Source organism: Lethenteron reissneri, chromosome 66, assembly GCF_015708825.2.
Source record: "Lethenteron reissneri isolate LAM-NWPU_2019-01 chromosome 66, ASM1570882v1, whole genome shotgun sequence".
Taxonomy (NCBI): domain Eukaryota; kingdom Metazoa; phylum Chordata; class Hyperoartia; order Petromyzontiformes; family Petromyzontidae; genus Lethenteron; species Lethenteron reissneri.
This window is the reverse complement of record NC_083844.1, coordinates 8,225,812-8,244,769: the sequence shown is the minus strand read 5'-3', so window position 1 is coordinate 8,244,769 and position 18,958 is coordinate 8,225,812. Positions and strand designations below refer to the sequence as shown.

At 50.3% G+C, this 18,958-nt stretch overlaps 1 pseudogene; it reads right to left on the bottom strand.

The window, feature by feature from the left end:
- Positions 1 to 217: 217 nt before the first annotated feature.
- The window catches only part of LOC133359951 (prostaglandin reductase 1-like), a 30,044-nt pseudogene continuing 11,303 nt past the window's right edge, over positions 218 to 18,958 (bottom strand).

Below are 18,958 nucleotides of genomic sequence, written 5' to 3'. Positions count from 1 at the left end.
AAATCTTTTAAACTATTGTTGTCATTGCAGTGCGTGTTTAATGTGGCGCTGCAACTCGGATGTTGTAGGAGAAAACATTTATCGAAAAGTCTATTCAGTTAAGTGGAACGTGTCGTGCGTATTTATTTAAAGTTGCAGCATTTTTACGTGACGTCACATTTCTCAAACTTCCCCCCCCCCCTCGTCACACATCGTCACAAATGTCTGACCCCCCCCCCCACCCCTCCTCAGGTGCGTGACGTCATTTATGGACGGCCCATATGGGGGGCTACTCCTTGTCGCCCACCCACGGGGTAGGAGTGAGTGAGATGGAACAGATGGAGATTAGTCCACCCACGGGGTAGCAGGGAGTGAGATTTGTCCACACACGGGGTAGAAAGGAGCGAGATGGAACAGATGGAGATTAGTCCACACACGGGGTAGAAGTGAGCGAGATGGAACAGATGGAGATTAGTCCACACACAGAGTAGAAGGGAGTGAGATGGAACAGATGAGATTAGTCCACCAAAAGGGTAGAAGGGAGCGAGATGGAACAGATGGAGATTAGTCCACCCACGGGGTAGAAGGGAGCGAGATGGAACAGATGGAGATTAGTCCACCCACGGGGTAGCAGGGAGCGAGATGGAACAGATGGAGATTAGTCCACACACAGGGTAGAAGGGAGCGAGATGGAACAGATGGAGATTAGTCCACCCAAAGGGTAGAAGGGAGTGAGATGGAACATATTGAGATTTGTCCACCCACAGGGTAGAAGGGAGCGAGATGGAACAGATGTAGATTAGTCCACCCACGGGGTAGAAGGGAGTGAGATGGAACAGATGGAGATTAGTCTACTTTGCTGCCATGCCACCGATCTGGCAAGGCCAGGAGGGCATGACTCCTCATGGACACCCACTCACAGGGCACAGGCGCCATGGAATGGCGGTTGTTGTTGTTGTTGTTGTGTCAGTATTACCTGTTGTGTGTGTGTGTGTGCGCGTCTGGCCCTTACGACAACAAATCTGCCTGGGCTGGCGGCGGCGGCGGCGTTTCGTGCCACCCCCTCCGTCAGGCCCTCACCACGGCCTTGCCCACGTTTTCGCCGCGCAGGAGGCCCATGAAAGCGTCGGGCATGGCGGAGAAACCCTCGGTGACGGTCTCACGATACTGCAGCTTGCCCTGCGACAGGTGAGGGTACAAGTGGGTGTAGAGATGAGTGGGGGGCACAGGTGGTGTACACAGGTGAGTAAGCGAGTGTATAGGTTAGCGGGTGTACAGGTAAGCGAGTGTGTGTACAGGTGAGTAAGCGAGTGTACAGGTGAGTAAGCGAGTGTATAGGTTAGCGGGTGTACAGGCGAGCAAGTGTGTGTACAGGTGAGCGAGTGAACAGGTGAGTATGTGTACAGGTGAGCGAGTGTGTGTACAGGCAAGCATGTGAACAGGTGAGCGAGTGTACAGGTGAGTGTGTGTACAGGTGAGCGTGTATGTGTACAGGTGAGTAAGCGAGTGTACAGGTGAGCGAGTGTGTGTACAGGCAAGTAAGCGAGTGTACAGGTGAGTATGTGTACAGGTGAGCGAGTGTGTGTACAGGTGAGCGAGTGAGTGTACAGGTGAGTAAGCGAGTGTACAGGTGAGCGAGTGTGTGTACAGGTGAGTGAGCGTGTGAACAGATGAGCAAGTGTGTGTACAGGTGAGTAAGCGAGTGTACAGGTGAGCGAGAGTGTGTACAGGTGAGTGAGCGTGTGAACAGATGAGCAAGTGTGTGTACAGGTGAGTAAGCGAGTGTGTGTACAGGTGAGTAGGTGAGTGTACAGGTGAGCGAGTGTGTGTACAGGTGAGTAAGCGAGTGTACAGGTGAGTAAGCGGGTGTACAGGTGAGCGAGTGTGTGTACAGGTGAGTGGGGAGCGGTAGTGTAGCGGTTAAAGCTACACTGCGCTATGAACCCGGCGACCCGGGGTTCGATTCCCGCTCACGGCCAACACCCAGTGACGATTATCTGAACCGGTCTCGGGCCTCCCCTAGGTCGACTCAGCCTCAAATGAGTACCCGGTGTGGTGTGTAAACCTCGCCACTGGGGAGACAAAGGCGGCCGGGCGTGGTGCTGGCCACCCACCCCCTCGTGTACCGTTCCGGCCTTCATAGGTGCTCCCTAACAGCACTTGCCCCTACAGTCTGTTAAGGCTATAATGGGGATCTTTGTTTGATCTTTGTATCTTTGTACAGGCGAGTGTGTGTGTGTGTGTGTACAGGTGAGCGGGTGTACAGGCGAGTTTGTCAATCTATTATATGTCTGTGTATATATGTGTGTCTCTGCGCGAGTCTACGGGTCTCTCTGCCCGGAGAGGAAAATAAACGGGATACATTTTTTTTTAACAGTATCAAAGCGTGGAAAATATAATTTGTGGCAACATCTACAACCAGACTGCTTAGAGACCTGGGAATTAAGGGCCAGAGCCAGCGTTCGGCAATCAAAGCTGTATCGGAGGCGGCAGAAGGCAGCAGTCAGTGGCTCTGGATGAAGAGGAAAGACCCCAGCTGGGCCCCAAAGTGAGAGGGCCAGGAGGTATGCAGTCAACAATGCTTGACTCAGGGAGGAGGACGCCCCTGCCATGCATAGTCCCATGGGATGTTGGCTACCAACAAGGCAACTCCTATGACTAATTGGGAATGGGACGCAAGCGTAGGATTGATCACCCTGTCGCTGGCCGCCTTTGGGGAGGGTGTATAGTATGAAAGGCCGAAACACCCTGGGAACCAAAGGGTCACTACTGACGATGCGCTCCCCAAATTTCACCAGGCCGCTCACTGTTCATGAACTCTTGGAAGTGCTTGCACAAAGGATAGTAACATCTCATCCTGTGTTCTTTGGAACCCTTACCTGGCAATAAAACAGGAGTTGTGCTAAGATTTTGAAACGCCAAATTATAAACCTTTTTTGCAAGAAACCAAGTAACTGCGTTAATCACACGCAGTGCGCTTGTGGTGAACACGCAAAACCCCGCACGGCTTCGATGATATACGATGAATTTGTCTCGTCAGTTTAAGTCGACCGGTATAATAATAACACATTATGAGTTTACACTACGAGACCTCCTTTACCATTGGCAAAATATAGTGATAGGTTTTTACCTTTTCAACTGGTACAAAAACTGCCACCTGGTAAAGATGTCTCAGTGTGTAAATGGTTACCCCGAGCTCTCAATACTCTGATGGTGCGCTGTCTTTGAGTTGTACGCCTTTTGGCGTCATCTGACACCTTTTTTTTACAACACTATGTGAGACTAGGCTCTAAGAAAAGCTGTCTCGGGTGTGGACCAATCAACTTCAAGGACAGTGCATACATTATCAGAGTTGTGTTTGTTGTTTGCATTATGACCGCAGCTATTGTGGTCTATGCAAACATGACTCCTTGTAAAAAAGGTGTCAGTTTTGTTGCCAGATAAAAGGGTAAAAAACCAATTATCACATTTTGCTACTGGCAAATGAGGTTCCAATGGTGTAAATTCTTTACCCCGAGCTCTCAATACTCTGATGGTGCATTGTCTTTGAGTTGTGCGCCTTTTGCCGTCATCTGGTCCAACACCATGTGAGACTAGGCTCTAAGAAAAGCTGTCTCGGGTGTGGACCAATCAACTTCAAGGACGGTGCATACATTATCAGAGTTATGTTTTTTGTTTGCATCACGACTGCAGGTATTGTGGTCTATGCAAACATGACTCCTTGTAAAAAAGGTGTCAGTTTTGTTGCCCGATAAAAGGATAAAAAACCAATTATCATATGTTTTATTGGCAAATGAGGTTCCAATAGTGTAAATGCTTAACCCCGAGCTCTCATACTCTGATGGTGCATTGTCTTTGAGTTGTGCGCCTTTTGGCGTCATCTGGTCCAACACCATGTGAGACTAGGCTCTAAGGAAAGCTGTCTCGGGTGTGGACCAATCAACTTCAAGGACAGTGCATACATTATCAGAGTTGTGTTTTTTGTTTGCATTTGTTTTGTTTGCATTACGACTGCAGGTATTGTGGTCTATGCAAACATGACTCCTTGCAAAAAAGGTGTCAGTTCTGTTGCCAGATAAAAGGGTAAAAAACCAATTATCATATTTTTACTGGCAAATGAGGTTCCAATGGTGTAAATTCTTTACCCCGAGCTCTCATACTCTGATGGTGCATTGTCTTTGAGTTGTGCGCCTTTTAAGGTCATCTGGTCCAACACCATGTGAGACTAGGCTCTAAGAAAAGCTGTCTCGGGTGTGGACCAATCAACTTCAAGGACGGTGCATACATTATCAGAGTTGTGTTTTTTGTTTGCAAAGAAAAGTTGTCTCGGGTGTGGACCAATCAACTTCAAGGACGGTGCATACATTATCAGAGTTGTGTTTTTTGTTTGCATTACGACTGCAGGTATTGTGGTCAATGCAAACATGACTCCTTGTAAAAAAGGTGTCAGTTTTGTTGCCAGATAAAAGGGTAAAAAAACAATTATCACAACTCCTGCTGCTTATAACACGTGGCAGGCTTTCGCGACCAATATTATTCATAATAAAGGTTTTTGGGTTTAGATCGCGTTATTTATAAATGTGTCGTAACCCTCCACCACCCGACACGGCCAAACAGTAAAAAAAAAAAATGCGTCACGTTTTTCAAACGACAAAATCATTCACTTCTTTAGCCCACGGGTTTGCTGATCTTAAAAGGTGCATTGAAAAATTATAATACTCCGATTGATGCTACTGCTGTTGTGGAGTGACTCATGCAGCCAGCTACGGCTGTAGGGTTTTGGTGGTACATGTTGTTGATGTCGTTTATTGTGAAAATTCCGTCACAGTTCCTATGATCACCGTTTCATTGCTTTATTTTGGTGATTTCGAAAAGTTCACTAAAAGTTGACTATTTCAAAAATATGAATATTGGCCATGCTTGTTTGTTGTAGTACGGAGTAAGACTGATGGCCTTAATCTAAGTTGTCTTGCGGTTGTTGTTGTTGTTGTTTGACTTGCATCCCACTGGGATTTTTGCACACAGCGTTGGTGTACGGTGTTTTTTCTGCAACAGTTTGCTGTCTTTTCTTGGATTTTCTGTTTGCACTTAGTCACATATTCACTTTAAGATGTTTTCTTGTTCACGTTTTTGTTTGTTGCGATTGCACCCGATTCAAGAGCCGAATGGCTCACAGGGCTATAGAAAATAAATGAACTTGAACAGCATTTTAAAATTTGAGTACGACGTTTCGCTGGCAACTACAATCAGCTTCAATCGGGCAAGAATGGTGAAGCTCTCCTGTTACTCCCGGCCTTAATTAGAGCAGCATCAGCAGCAGGGTGACATCATCATTTAATTCTGTTTCATTGCTAGAAAAGGGTCAAATCTATTCTGATGCTTCCATGCCCCGATAGAGTTTGTAATATTTATTACGTGTGCACCACCACCACCCACCACCACTACCACTACCACCACTACCACTACCACCACTACCACTACCACCACTACCACTACCACCACTACCACTACCACCACTACCACTACCACCACCCACCACCACCACCCACTACCACCCACCACCCACCACCACCCACCACCCACCCACTACCACCATCCACTAAGGTTTCTGCGTACGAGGCTCGATCCGGGGTTTGTAGACCCAGAAGCTTCAGGGCAGAATACGGAAGCCATTTTAACTCGTCTGCTGCACTATGGCGCCATCTGTGGGTCCGTGTTGAGTCTGTGGGTAGTGTTGAGTCTATGGTGCAGTGTTGAGTCTATGGTGCAGTGTTGAGTCTATGGTGCAGTGTTGAGTCTATGGGCAGTGTTGAGTCCATGGGTAGTGTTGAGTCCATGGGTAGTGTTGAGTCCATGGGTAGTGTTGAGTCTATGGTGCAGTGTTGAGTCTATGGTGCAGTGTTGAGTCTATGGGCAGTGTTGAGTCTATGGGCAGTGTTGAGTCTATGATGCAGTGTTGAGTCTATGGTGCAGTGTTGAGTCTATGGTGCAGTGTTGAGTCTATGGGTAGTGTTGAGTCTATGGTGCAGTGTTGAGTCTATGGTGCAGTGTTGAGTCTATGGGGCAGTGTTGAGTCTATGGGGCAGTGTTGAGTCTGTGGGTAGTGTTGAGTCTATGGTGCAGTGTTGAGTCTATGGTGCAGTGTTGAGTCTGTGGGTAGTGTTGAGTCTATGGTGCAGTGTTGAGTCTATGGTGCAGTGTTGAGTCTATGGGTAGTGTTGAGTCTATGGTGCAGTGTTGAGTCTATGGTGCAGTGTTGAGTCTATGGGGCAGTGTTGAGTCTATGGGCAGTGTTGAGTCTATGGGCAGTGTTGAGTCTATGATGCAGTGTTGAGTCTATGGGCAGTGTTGAGTCTATGGTGCAGTGTTGAGTCTATGGTGCAGTGTTGAGTCTGTGGGTAGTGTTGAGTCTGTGGGTAGTGTTGAGTCTATGGTGCAGTGTTGAGTCTATGGTGCAGTGTTGAGTCTATGGTGCAGTGTTGAGTCTATGGTGCAGTGTTGAGTCTATGGTGCAGTGTTGAATCCGTGGGGCAGCGTCGAGTCCGTGGGGCAGTGTCAAGTCTATTGCACTTGCCCCAGCAATCTGTTACACCGGGCACCTTTGTCTTTGTCAACTACCTCACCTGGTTGTGGGTTCAATCCCAGACCCTGACGATGCCTGCTGCTGTACATTTGGAGTCTGCGTCTCTCTCATCATCATCATTACGGTGGCTGGGAGATGTTAACTACCTCTCCCGGTATACAGGAGGTCATTGGTTCAATCCTGACCCTTGATGCCTGCAGTATACATTTGGAGTCTGCGTCTCTCTCATCATCATCATCACGGTGGCTGGGAGATGTTAACTACCTCTCCCGGTATACAGGAGGTCATGGGTTCGATCCAGACCCTTGATGTCTGCAGTATACATTTGGAGTCTGCGTCTCTCTCATCATCATCATTACGGTGGCTGGGAGATGTTAACTACCTCGCCTGGTATACAGGAGGTCGTGGGTTTAATCCAGACCCTTGATGTCTATATTTGGAGTCTGCGTCTCTCTCATCATCATCATGGTGGCTGGGAGATGTTAACTCCCTCACCTGGTATACAGGAGGTCATGGGTTCGATCCAGACCCTTGATGCCTGCAGTATACATTTGGAGTCTGCGTCTCTCTCATCATCATCATTACGGTGGCTGGGAGATGTTAACTACCTCTCCCGGTATACAGGAGGTCAATGGATTCAATCCAGAATCTTGATGTCTACATTTGGAGTCTGCGTCTCTCTCGCTCCATCTCCCCGTGGATTATTTTTCTTTCGTGTGGATCACTGGCGGGGAGGCATTGGGGTGGGTTCTCTCACCTCCTTCACCCAGGCGGCGAGCGCTGCGATGCCCTCGTCACGCCGGTCCTGCCACCTCGTCACCATGAAGCCCTCCAGCTTCAGTTCCTTGAAGATGAGCGTCAGCTGCGGGAAGGTCACTGGGCGAAAGGCGACACACAGACGTCGGTCTTCCCCGCCATCACAGTCCCCGGTGGCGGCGATTCCGATTGGTCCACACTAAGAACCGCCCCACACACCGATTACAGTTTTTGTTGACCAGTGTTATAATGTAAACTGTAGTGCTATGCACCATTGGAACTTCATTTGCCAGTAAAAAAATATAATAGTTTTTTTTACCCTTCTATCTGGCTACAAAACTGACACCTTTTTTTACAACACCATGTGAGACTAGGCTCTAAGGAAAGCTGTCTCGGGTGTGGACCAATCAACGTCAAGGACAGTGCATATCATTATCAGAGTTGTGTTTTTTGTTTGCATTATGACTGCAGGTATTGTGGTCAATGCAAACATGACTCCTCGTAAAAAAGGTGTCAGTTATTTTGCCAGATAGAAGGGTAAAAAAACAATTATCATACAGTGGTACCGATTTCTGATTGGTCCACACGAGAACCGCCCCAACCCAGTGGCGCTGATTTCCGATTGGCCGGGGAGTCATCCACTCACGCTTCTGCGACGTGGCGTCATTGTACATGGAGATCCCTCCGCAGATGGAGACACGGCCCCGGTGCTTCATGTGGGACAGAGCGGCGCAGAGGAAATCCCCTCCAACCTTCACAACAGCCACAGGTCACCACAACAATCTTCAAAATAACCAAGATGACGACACAAACGATAACGACTCCGCGAAAACAGCATCAACATCAATCAGGGAGATGTGCGGACACAATGGCGATATGTGGGGGGGGGGGGGGGGGGGGGGGGGGGAGGAGACGGGGGGGGGGGGGGGGAGACGCGGGGGGAGACACGGGGGGGGGGGGAGACACGGAGACACGGGCAGAGATGCACAGAGACACGGGGGGAGATGCGGAGACACGGAGAGTCACTGGGGGAGATGGAGACACGGGAAGACACGGAGACACGCAGAGACACACACACACACACGCACGCTCTCACTCACACAGAGGTCACCTCACAGGTCACCGCGCCACCCTCAGGCACTCACGTTGTCGAAGAAGCAGTGGTAGCCGCCGGGGGCGGCCTCCCCCAGGGCCGCGTCCACGGAGGCCACCGTGCGGTAGTTGAGCGCCGAGTCGAAGCCGAGCTCCTTGAGGAGCGCCACCTTCGCGTCGGAGCCCGCAAAGCCCACCACTCGGCAGCCCTGGCACGGGGGGGGGGGGGGGGGGGGAGACACGTGGGGGGGGGGAAGGGGGGGGGGAGACAGGTGAGAGGGGGGGAGACACGTGAGAGGGGGGGGGGAGTGGGGGGACACGTGAGGGGGGGGGGGGGAGTGGGAGACACGTGAGGGGGGGGGGGAGACACGTGAGGGGGGGGGAGACACGTGAGGGGGGGGGAGACACGTGAGGGGGGGGGAGACACGTGAGGGGGTGGGGGAGAGACGGGGGGGAGGGGTGGGAAGACACGTGAGGGGGGGGGGGAGACACGTGAGGGGGGGGGGAGACACGTGAGGGGGGGGGAGACACGTGAGGGGGGGGGAGACACGTGAGGGGGGGGGGAGACACGTGAGGGGGTGGGGGGAGAGACGGGGGGGGAGACACGTGGGGGGAGGGGTGGGAAGACACGTGAGGGGGGGGGGGGGGCAGGTGAGGGGGGGGGGGGAGACAGACACAGGGAGACGCGTGTTGGGGGTGGAAGAGACGCGTGGCGGGACGCGCGCTCACCTTGATCTTGGCAATCTGCCCCACCAGCATCCCCACCGCCCCGGCCGCCCCGTTCACGAGGACCGTCTCACCAGCCACGGGATTGCAGATCTCGAGCAGGCCAAAGTAGGCGGTCAGCCTGCGAACGTCCCCACGTGGTTCCACCAGCAACAACAACAACAACACAAAAGGCAAAGATCCCCCGTATAGCCTTGGGCTGTTTGGGAGCAAGTGCCACCGTGTAGCCCGTAACAGACTTCTTGATTCTTTCGGTAAAGTCACGTAGAAGGGGAATACTAAAATAATAAACTAATAAAAGTCACGTAGGTAAATAAGTATAACCAGTTAAAAAACAAAGTTTTCACTATAAATCCTTTATATGCGTGGCAGCGAACTTAATATTAAGGATTTATAAATATATTCGCCTGTGGAGGACGCGGGGATCGATCCCGCGACCTTTGGCATGGGAAGCGAGGGCGCTACCAACTGCGCTACTCCGCCACGGCCTGTGGAGGGGTTACGCTCTGGGCTCTTACACTCTGACGTTCAGCCAAAGCCATGAATGCGTTCTATTTGAATATATGTAAAATAATTTTTTTTTGCCTAAAAAGTGTAAAATTAATTGTCTGGCACAACGAGTCTGTGTGGAAAATGTCAGCTCGATTGGATCACGGGAAGTGGGTTAAAAAACGACCGAAGATTTGCACGGTCGTAAGCAAGCAAGCACGCAAGCACGCAAGCAAGCAAGCACGCAAGCAAGCGAACTTAATATAAAGGATTTAAAAATGAGCGAGCGAACCAACTCGTGAGTGAGCGAGCGATCAAGCGAACTAGCGAGTCAGTGAGCGACTGAATGAGCAAGTGTGCGAGTGATGTGAGCGAACGAGCCAGTGAGTGAGCGACTGAACGAGTGAGTGAGCGAGCGACTGAACGAAGTGAGTGAGCGAGCGATCAGCGAGTCAGTGAGTGACTGAAATGAGCAAGGTGTGCGAGTGAGTGAGCGAGCATCGCCAACGAGCGAGCGACTGAACAGCGAGCGACTGACGAGCGAAGCGAAAAAACCTTTGAACGAGCGAGCGACTGGAACGAGCGAAGCGACTGACGAGCGAGCGACTGAACAGCGAGCGACTGAACGAGCGAGCGAGCGTTTGGAGCTGGTTACCCGGAGCATGCCCAGCAACCCCCAGGGCGAGGGAGTGAGACAGCTCCACGGCCACGATGCCGGCAGGGACCTGGAGGCCGTCCCCCGTGGAGATGGAGTGGCTAATGAGCGAGCGAGCGAACGTGAGCGCGTAGGCACTGAGCAAACCAACTAGTGAGTGAGTGAGCGAGTGAGGGAGCGAGCCAACGTGCGTGAGCAATGATGAGCGAGTCTGCAAACGACTGAACGAGTGAGCGTCAAGCTATCAAGCGACGAGTGAGTCAGTGAGTGACTGAATGAGCACGTGTGTGCAAGCGAGCGAGCCAGTGAGTGAGTGAGTGAGCGACTGAACGAGTGAGCGAGTGAGCTAGCGATCAAGCGAGTCAGTGAGCGACTGAATTAGCAAGGTGTGCGAGTGAGTGAGCGAGCGACTGAACGAGTAAGTGAGCTAGCGATAAAGCGAATGAGTGAGTCAGTGAGCGACTGAATGAGCGACTGAACGAGGGAGCGAGCGACTGAACGAGTGAGCGAGCTAGCGATACAAGCGAATGAGTAGAGTCAGTGAGCGACTGAATGAGCGACTGAACGAGGAGCGAGCGACTGAACGAGTGAGCGAGCTAGCGATCAAGCGAATGAGTGAGTCAGTGAGCGACTGAATGAGTGACTGAACGAGGGAGCGAGCGACTGAACGAGTGAGCGAGCTAGCGATCAAGCGAATGAGTGAAGTCAGTGAGCGACTGAATGAGCGACTGAACGGAGGGAGCGAGTGACTGAACGAGTGAGCGAGCTAGCGATAAGCGAATGAGTGAGTCAGTGAGCGACTGAATGAGCGACTGAACGAGTGAGCGAGCGACTGAACGAGTGATCGAGCTAGCGATCAAGCGATCAAGCGAATGAGTGAGTCAGTGAGCGACTGAATGAGCGACCTGAACGAGTGAGCGAGCTAGCGATCAAGCGATCAAACGAATGAGTGAGTCCAGTGAGACGACTGAATGAGCGACTGAACGAGGGAGCGAGCGACTGAACGAGTGAGCGAGCTAGCGATCAAGCGTCAAGCGAATGAGTGAGTCAGTGAGCGACTGAATGAGCGACTGAACGAGGGAGCGAGCGACTGAACGAGTGAGCGAGCTAGCGATCAAGCAATCAAGCGAATGAGTGAGTCAGTGAGCGACTGAATGAGCGACTGAAACGAGTGAGCGAGCGACTGAACGAGTGAGCGAGACTAGCGATCAAGCGATCAAGCGAATGAGTGAGTCATGAGCGACTGATGAGCGACTGAACGAGGGAGCGAGCGACTGAACGAGTGAACGAACTAGCGATCAAGCGATCAAGCGAATGAGTGAGTCAGTGAGCGACTGATGAGCGACTGAAACGAGTGAGCGAGCGACTGAACGAGTGAGCGAGCTAGCGATCAAGCGATCAGCGAATGAGTGAGTCAGTGAGCGACTGAATGAGCGACTGAACGAGTGAGCGAGCGACTGAACGAGTGATCGAGCTAGCGAATCAAGCGATCAAGCGAATGAGTGAGTCAGTGAGCGACTGAATGAGCGACTGAACGAGTGAGCGAGCGACTGAACGTGTGAGCGAGCTAGCGATCAAGCGATCAAGCGAATGAGTGAGTCAGTGAGCGACTGAATGAGCGACTGAACGAGCGAGCGACTGAACGAGCGACTGAACGAGCGAGCAAGCAGGCGTTTGGAGCTGGTTACCCGGTGCATGCCCAGCACCCCCAGGGCGAGGGAGTGAGACAGCTCCACGGGCCACGATGCCGGCAGGGACTGGAGGCCGTCCCCCGTGGAGATGGAGTGGCTAATGATGCGAGCGAGCGAACGTGAGCGCGAGGCACTGAGCAAACCAACTAGTGAGTGAGTGAGCGAGTGAGGGAGCGAGCCAACAGTGCGTGAGCCAATGAGTGAGCGAGTCCTGCAAACGACTGAACGAGTGAGCGATCAAGCGATCAAGCGAACGAGTGAGTCAGTGAGTGACTGAATGAGCACGTGTGCAAGCGAGCGAGCCAGTGAGTGAGTGAGTGAGCGACTGAACGAGTGAGCGAGTGAGCTAGCGATCAAGCGAGTCAGTGAGCGACTGAATGAGCAAGTGTGCGAGATGAGTGAGCGAGCGACTGACGAGTAAGTGAGCTAGCGATAAAGCGAATGAGTGAGTCAGTGAGCGACTGAATGAGCGACTGAACGAGGGGAGCGAGCGACTGAACGAGTGAGCGAGCTAGCGATCAGCGAATGAGTGAGTTCAGTGAGGCGACTGAATGAGCGACTGAACGAGGGAGCGAGCGACTGAACGAGTGAGCGAGCTAGCGATCAAGCGAATGAGTGAGTCAGTGAGCGACTGAATGAGAGACGGAACGAGGGAGCGAGCGACTGAACGAGTGAGCGAGCTAGCGATCAAGCGAATGAGTGAGTCAGTGAGCGACTGATGAGTGACTGAAACGAGGGAGCGAGCGACTGAACGAGTGAGCGAGCTAGCGATCAAGCGAATGAGTGAGTCAGTGAGCGACTGAATGAGCGACTGAACGAGGGAGCGAGCGACTGAACGAGTGAGCGAGCTAGCGATAAAGCGAATGAGTGAGTCAGTGAGCGATTGAATGAGCGACTGAACGAGTGAGCGAGCGACCTGAACGAGTGAGCGAGCTAGCGATCAAGCGATCAAGCGAATGAGTGAGTCAGTGAGCGACTGAATGACGACTGAACGAGGGAGCGAGCGACTAGAACGAGTGACGAGCTAGCGATCAAGCGATCAAGCGAATGAGTGAGTCAGTGAGCGACTGAATGAGCGACTGAACGAGGGAGCGAGCGACTGAACGAGTGAACGAGCTAGCGATCAAGCGATCAGCGAATGAGTGAGGTCAGTGAGACGACTGAATGAGCGACTGAACGAGTGAGCGAGCGACTGAACGAGTGAGCGAGCTAGCGATCAAGCGATCAGCGAATGAGTGAGTCAGTGAGCAGACTGAATGAGCGACTGAACGAGTGAGCGAGGCGACTGAACGAGTGAGCGAGCTGAGCGTAAAGCGAATGAGTGAGTCGTGAGCGACTGAATGAGCGACTGAACAGGGGAGCGAGCGACTGAACGAGTGAGCGCGCTAGCGATCAAAGCGAATGAGTGAGTCAGTGAGACGACTGAATGAGCGACTGAACGAGGGAGCGAGCGACTGAACGAGTGAGCGAGCTAGCGATCAAGACGAATGAGTGAGTCAGTGAGCGACTGAATGAGCGACTGAACGAGGGAGCGAAGCGACTGAACGAGTGAGCGAGCTAGCATCAAGCGAATGAGTGAGTCAGTGAGCGACTGAATGAGCGACTGAACAGTGAGCGAGCGACTGAACGAGTGATCGAGCTAGCGATCAAGCGATCAAGCGAATGAGTGATCAGTGGCGACTGAATGAGCGACTGAACGAGTGAGCGAGCGACTGGAACGAGTGAGCGAGCTAGCGATCAAGCGAATGGTGAGTCAGTGAGCGACTGAAAGATCGACTGAACGAGGGAGCGAGCGACTGAACGAGTGAGCGAGCTAGCGATAAAGCGAATGAGTGAGTCAGTGAGCGACTGAATAGCGACTGAACGAGTGAGCAGAGCGACTGAACGAGTGAGCGAGCTAGCGATCAAGCGATCAAGCTAATGAGTGAGTCAGTGAGCGACTGAATGAGCGACTGACGAGGGAGCGAAGCGACTGAACGAGTGAACCGAATAGCGATCACGCGATCAAGCGAATGAGTGGAGTCAGTGACGACTGAATGACGACTTGGGAACGAGTGAGCGAGCGACTGGAGACGAGTGAGCGAGCTAGCGATCAAGCGATCAAGCGAATGAGTGAGTCAGTGAGCGACTGAATGAGCGACTGAACGAGCGAGCGACTGAACGAGGCGAACTGAACGAGGCAGCGGGCGGTGTCGTTGTGGAGCTGGTTAACCACTGAGCATGCGCCCGCCACCCCCAGGGCGAGGGAGTGAGACGCTCCAACGGGCCACGAGGCCTGCAGGGCCTGGATGCCGTTCCCCGTGGAGATGGAGTGGCTCCGCCAGCCGGAGTGGGCTCACCACGAAGGTGCCGACGGGGAACTCCGCGACCTTGCTCGCCACCCACCCTGAACGCAGCCGGGAGGGGGGGGGCAGAGGTCACCCGAGCAGCTCTCTCTGTGTGGTGGTAGTGTAGTGTATAGTGTAGTGTATAGTGTAGTGTATAGTGCAGTGTATAGTGTAGTGTATAGTGTAGTGTAGTGTATAGTGCAGTGTATAGTGTAGTGTATAGTGCATAGTGTAGTGTATAGTGTAGTGTAGAGTGTAGTGTATAGTGTAGTGTATAGTGCAGTAGTGTATAGTGCAGTAGTGTATAGTGCAGTAGTGTATAGTGCAGTAGTGTATAGTGCAGTAGTGTATAGTGCAGTAGTGTATAGTGCAGTAGTGTATAGTGCAGTAGTGTATAGTGCAGTAGTGTATAGTGCAGTAGTGTATAGTGCAGTAGTGTATAGTGCAGTAGTGTATAGTGCAGTAGTGTATAGTGCAGTAGTGTATAGTGCAGTAGTGTATAGTGCAGTAGTGTATAGTGTAGTAGTGTATAGTGTAGTAGTGTATAGTGTAGTAGTGTATAGTGTAGTAGTGTATAGTGTAGTAGTGTATAGTGTAGTAGTGTATAGTGTAGTAGTGTATAGTGGGTAGTAGTGTATAGTGAGTAGTGTATAGTGTAGTAGTGTAGAGTGTGGTAGTGTAGTGTTATAGTGTAGAGTTGTAGTAGTGTAGAGTGTAGTAGTGTATAGTGTAGAGTATAGTGTAGTAGTGTAGAGTGTAGTAGTGTAGTGTAGAGTGTAGTGTATAGTGCAGTGTATAGTGTAGTAGTGTATAGTGCAGTGTATAGTGCAGTGTATAGTGCTGTAGTGTATAGTGCTGTAGTGTATAGTGTATAGTGCTGTAGTGTATAGTGGTGTATAGTGGTGTATAGTAGTGTAGTAGTGACTAGTGTATAGTGTAGTAGTGTATTAGTGTAGTGTATAGTGTAGTAGTGTATAGTGTACAGTGCATAATGTAAACGTTGTGATCTATAAAGGGGCACGGGGTGACCCAAAAAGGTCCGAATTGGTCTGCAAGGCAGAGCACTCGTAGGGGTCGACAGGTAAGTGACGTCGATTGTTGTTGTTGTTAATGTTGTTGTTGTTGTGGATGTTGTGGATGTTGTGGAATGTTGTTGTTGTTGTGGATGTTGTTGTTGTTGTAGATGTTGTTGTTGTTGTAGATGTTATTGTTGTTGTGGATGTTATTGTTGTTGTAGATGTTGTTGTGTTGTAGATGTGATTGTTGTTGTGGATGTTATTGTTGTTGTGGATGTTATTGTTGATGTTGTTGTTGTGGATGTTTTGTTGTGGATGTATTGTTGTTGTGGATGTTAATGTTGTTGTTGATTTTGGATGTTGTTGATGATGTTGTTGATGATGTTACATGTTGATGTTGTTGTGGATGTTATTGTTGTTGTGGCTGTTGTTGATGATGATGTAATGTTGATGTTGTTGTGGATGTTGTTGTGGGCGCTGCTACGGTACTTGGCGACTTGAGAGCCAATCATCACGTCCCCCTCCTTTTTCGTCTCGCTGTAGGGCCTGCACAAAGACAAAGTTCCCCCGTGTAGGCTTGACAACGGACCGTCGGGGGGAGGGAAAAGTGCCGCTAGCGAATCGTCGCACCGATGCAGGGCGGTAAAAATGTTGAGTCGTAATAAAGGTTTTTTAATCCTTTATATTAAGTTCGCTCGCTTGCTTGCTGCTTAGGGCCGTGCAAATCTTTGCGGTCGTTTTTTAACCCACTTCCCGTGATCCAATCGAGCTGACATTTGCACACAGACTCGTTGTGTGCGTGACAATTAATGTTCGTGAAAAAATTTTCCAAAATTTTACACTGTTTAGGAATTTTTTTTTCACTATTTTATTTAAAATACCAATGTGATAAAAATGAAACTCTTACTCAAGAAAAACAGAAATGAATAATAAAATAAAAACCGATGCCACGCATATAAAGGATGTATAGAGAAAAACTTTGTTTTTAGGGTAACTTTTTTTAATCCTTTATAAGTTTTGCTTGCTTAGGGCCGTGCAAATCTTTCGGTCGTTTTTTAACCCACTTCCGTGATCCAATCGAGCTGACATTTTGCACACAGACTCGTGTGCGTGACAATTGATGTTCGTGAAATTTTTTCCAAATTTTACACTGTTTAGGACAAAAATATTATATTTAATTACCAATTGCTAATGGTGCAATACAATCATCTGACCCATAGGTGGCAGCCATCTCAAGCCAGAGGACGAGAGGACTCTAGCCGCCATGCATATAAAGGATTTAGAGTGAAAAAACTTTGTTTTTACAGGTTATACTTGTTCTATCATAAAAAAACATATTTTTTAAACATATTTTTTATAGATGTTATGTTTCGGCTTGGGTCTAATTGTCCACGCTCAACTGACGTTGGCTGCAATGGCCACGGCCCCCTTACGTTATGGCAAGCTTCGGGGCCTCTTCCTGGAGTCGTGGAGTTCTGGCATTACTACTGTACATTTCATGTTAAAAGCGTGTTTCTAAGAAAGTTTTTTTATAATACAACTTTTTGGGTAGATCGCGTTATTTACAAAGTGCGCAAACCTCCACCACCCGACACGGCCAAATCGGTAAAAACTAAAATGTTTGAGAGACGTTGACAAAAGAAAAATAGTTCACTACTTTAGCCCACAACATTTACGATTTGGAATTTCCGTGACATTTCGCTCGACAATTACATCCAGCATCTTCGGGCGATTTGCCAGAAACCATCCCTCTTGCTTGCGGTCTTAATAGTGCACGATGAGACGTCATCATTGTTGAACCCCATCAGGATTCGAGATCAGAGGCGGAGGCAGGGGCGTATGCACTTATGTAATAGCTTCAAAATCAAGGATTGAATTATGTAAGAGTTCAGTAATCCGCCACTTTGCCATGTGACTCACCTGCAAGGAATTGCAATGTGTGTTTGTCTATTACTTAATCATGCGCTTCCAGGCTGCGCCCAGTCTATCGCAGCGAATGCAATCATTTGAATTCTTCACTTTCAATTGATTCTCTAACTAATCTTGGCCAGTAATAATTAACTTCTTGGTTCTTTCGGTAAAGTCAACACGTAGAAGGGAAGTAATAAAATAATAAAAATAAAACATAATAAAATAATTCTCACGACGTTTCGGCCACAACGCAAGCAGCCGTCCTCAGGTGAAGACTAAAGGAATATGCAAATTACTTTGTCAAGGCGCCCAGCTTATATATACGCTCCAAGCCTGGTGGTGTTTCATTCAGACGCTGTCGCCTCGACAGACCTGGTTTTCACCTGAGGACGGCTGCTTGCGTTGTGGCCGAAACGTCGTGAGAATTGTTTTATTAAGTTTTATTTTCATTATTTTATTACTTCCCTTCTACGTGACTTTACCGAAAGAACCAAGAAGACAACCTACAGTTAGCACGGTTGGCTATGTACGCTGTGAAAGACGTTCACACACACACACACGCATACATGCACCACACCAGGTATCATTCGAGGCCTGTTCACATATTTCGCTGTTACCGATGCAAGCAGCGATCGAACGCGATTTAATCACAGCTAACTCTGTGGGTCTCTGTGCGATGTCTATGGGTCTCCGTGTGGTGAGTCTGTGGGTCTCCGTGTGGTGAGTCTGTGGGTCTCTGTGTGGTGAGTCTGTGGGTCTCTGTGTGGCGAGTCTGTGGGTCGCTGTGCGATGAGTCTATGGGTCTGTGTGGCGAGTCTGTAGGTCTCTGTGGCGAGTCTGTGGGTCTCTGTGTGGCGAGTCTGTGGGTCGCTGTGCGATGAGTCTATGGGTCTGTGTGGCGAGTCTGTGGGTCTCTGTGGTGAGTCTGTGGGTCTCTGTGTGGTGAGTCTGTGGGTCTCTGCGTGGTGAGTCTGTGGGTCTGTGTGGCGAGTCTGTGTGGCGAGTCTGTGGTCTCTGTGTGGCGAGTCTGTGGGTCTCAGTGTGGCGAGTCTGTGGGTCTCAGTGTGGCGAGTCTGTGGGTCTCAGTGTGGCGAGTCTGTGGATCTCTGTGCGATGAGTCTATGGGTCTGTGTGAAGAGTCTGTGGGTCTCTGGTGGCGAGTCTGTGGGTCTCCGTGCGACGAGTCTGTGGGTCTCCGTGCCTCCGTGCGACGAGTCTGTGGGTCTCCGTGTGGGGAGTCTGTGGGTCTCAAAGTGCACATAGCCTGGCACAAGCACCGTGGCGATGTCACCACCACTTAGTGGCGAATGGCGGTTGTTGTTGTTGGTACAACTCAACAGCAATTCACAGGACTTTCTCAATCCACTGCTGGATGGTCCAAGCTAGTGCTAGGGCAGCTGAAATCCCTCAGACTTCTGAAACAAAAAAAAAGCCCAACTTCAGCCACAAGCAGGAGGGAGGGGGGGGAAGAGACACTAACCTCATGTACGGATCCACGCTGAGAAACTCCGCCTCCAACAGTAATTCTGTGGAACACCAAGACAAAAGACAAACTCGGCTATTTAGAAAAGAAAAAACGCCACGATTCAGTATTTATTAGGCCGTGCAAGTCTATTGCTTTCACTTTGCCGTGCGGCCTTCTAGCTGCAGAGCCAGTTGGTACTGTGTCTCCTCGACACGCACGCACGGGTAGAAGGGAGTGAGATGGAACAGATGGAGATTAGTCCACGCAC